Source organism: Pocillopora verrucosa, unplaced genomic scaffold (genome assembly GCF_036669915.1).
Source record: "Pocillopora verrucosa isolate sample1 unplaced genomic scaffold, ASM3666991v2 scaffold_27, whole genome shotgun sequence".
Classification (NCBI taxonomy): domain Eukaryota; kingdom Metazoa; phylum Cnidaria; class Anthozoa; order Scleractinia; family Pocilloporidae; genus Pocillopora; species Pocillopora verrucosa.
The window spans coordinates 9,308-11,440 of record NW_027078181.1 but is presented as its reverse complement, the minus strand read 5'-3'; the positions used below and the strand labels follow the sequence as shown (position 1 = coordinate 11,440).

The 2,133-nt window shown below is 49.1% G+C and overlaps 2 non-coding genes and 1 pseudogene across 2 annotated transcripts; 2 read left to right on the top strand and 1 right to left on the bottom strand.

Moving 5' to 3' along the window:
- On the top strand, positions 1-125 carry LOC136278600 (U2 spliceosomal RNA; annotated as a pseudogene).
- A 232-nt stretch (positions 126-357) lies between these two features.
- Positions 358-521, top strand: LOC136278584 (U1 spliceosomal RNA). Its single transcript, XR_010716419.1, has one exon. It is a non-coding gene; the product is annotated as a U1 spliceosomal RNA (small nuclear RNA).
- A 983-nt stretch (positions 522-1,504) lies between these two features.
- Positions 1,505-1,623, bottom strand: LOC136278597 (5S ribosomal RNA). The gene has a single exon (XR_010716431.1). It is a non-coding gene; the product is annotated as a 5S ribosomal RNA (ribosomal RNA).
- Positions 1,624-2,133: the final 510 nt, after the last annotated feature.

Here is a 2,133-nt window from a genome sequence, read left to right as displayed (position 1 = left end):
GCTGCTCATTGAGCAGCTCATATATTAAACTGATTTTTGGAACTGGGCTGTGGAAAAGAGGCTTGCCTCGTCCCAGCCACGGGTTGCCTCGGTATAGCACTACCTCCGAGTGCGGCCCACTTCCCTCTGGGGAAGACACATTCAATCCAAAACAAAGTCAACGGTATAGGCATTCTTTTATGTTTACAGGAGCCCCGCCCGCCCTTAGAGGGGGAAGAGGTGAAAGAGGGATGATAATTCAGACAACAGACAATGGCAGGAACGGCCGCTGGCCTACGTTTTCTGAGTGCGCAAAGCACTACCACAAGGACCTAGGGGTAAGTGGATTTTTTCACCGAGGGCAGACGCTGAAAAAGCATACTTACCTGACGCGGGAGGTACTGTGATCAAGGAGGCAGTCCTCTCAAGGCGAGGCCCTTTCATTGCACTTCGACTGGGTTGACCCTTGCGATTACCCCAAATGTGGGTAACTCGAGCGTATAATTTCTGGTAGTGGGGACCTGCGTTCGCGCTCGTCCCCGCAAAAGTCATCCAAACTATGTCTATATGGCCCTCTTACTGACTATCGAGGGTATTTTTGCTTTTGCAGTGGACCGGTAGACTTGCAAAGAAAGCAAAGGACGCACAACTGGCCAAGGTGTTGGCACGTTTGGAGGGGTAGAAGTGCATTGGAGAGACTGGAGGAAGGAAACAAGGTGAGTTTCGGGGCGGTGCGTAACTTTGCTGGCTGTTTTTGTTCAAGGCCTGTCTGCTCTATTGTGTGTAAAGTCCTGTTCGTTTGTATTTGCAGGTTGTGCGTGCCGTGCCGTGCTGTGCTATGCGCGCGAAGGGAAAGGAAATGAAAGGAAACCAAACGGCCGATCGACCGAGCGAGCGAGCATAGAAGGGCATTCGACTTGGACCGTGAGTACACTTTGAACCTTTTGAGCGGTTTTATTGTCACTGGAGCCGCTTTTAGAAATGCTATTGCTATCGTTAGTGTATCCTTTGTGCGAGCAAGCGAGTGAACGAATGAACGAGGGAAGGAAACAAACTAGCAGAGTAGTAAAAGTATCGAACCTTTTTCCCGATTCGTTTGCAGTCTGAATCCAACCATTGTCGACTTTCAGTGCCGTTTTTCGCGCGCCTCCTCTTGGAAGTGTGCGAGTGTTTTGCCACGTCACGATGGCTTAAAACTGCGTCTCAGAAGTGTGCGTTTTTTTCCTATTCATTTTTTCGTTCGTTATTTGGAATGATTTGATATCACAGAAGTAGAATTTGACATCATAAACTGTTCATCTCGCGCGTGCTCACTCGCTCGCGCGCGCTCTGTAAGAAAAGTCGATCGCACTAGAGTTTTCGCCATTAGCTGGCCGATTTTTGACAAAAAGGTGTTTTCCCCCCCTCGTTTTTTGCTTTGATTTTGTTCCTCACTCACCTACGGCTCTCTATGTGAAATTGTGGTGTATGGAGAGCTATTTATTGGGATAAAACGTTTAGAGATGTTCGCAAGACAAAAAATTGAAGCCTACAACACGGGGTATTCCCAGGCGGTCACCCATCCAAGTACTAACCCCGCCCGACAGGGCTTAACTTCGGTGATCGGACGAGAACCGGTGCTTTCCCTGTGGTATGGTCGTAGACGAGGAAATGGGGTCGAAATTCTGCTTGTTATCGGCCAGGTTCAGGCTGTAAAGCGGCCACATCCCTGAGTGTAGGCGAATTTGAAATTCTAAAGCCCTAGTTTCGTTACTCTAACCCTAAGAAATCGATACTCTAACCCTAAGAAATTGTTACCCTAACCCTAAGAAATGGTTACCCTAACCCCGAAGTCGTTACCTAACCCTAATGTATTTTCCTCAACCCAGTTAACACATTGAGGAGCATCGATTTGAAGCACTATTCCCTAGGGAGGGGAGGGAGGGGTCCCAAGAGACATAACGTGTCCTAAAAACCTATTATACAATGTTTTAGCTCCGTAGGTGCGTGTATCTGGCTTTAAAATCTTACAGTGAGGAGATACCAAACGGGTCAGCCTCTGGGACCGTCTGCGGGACTCGCAAGGGCTTGTGGGGGCGACCTGCTACTATCCACCATAAACCGTGGGAAGGATCCCTCGACCACCCCCCTCACCCAGGGCATGCTTCGGCATCG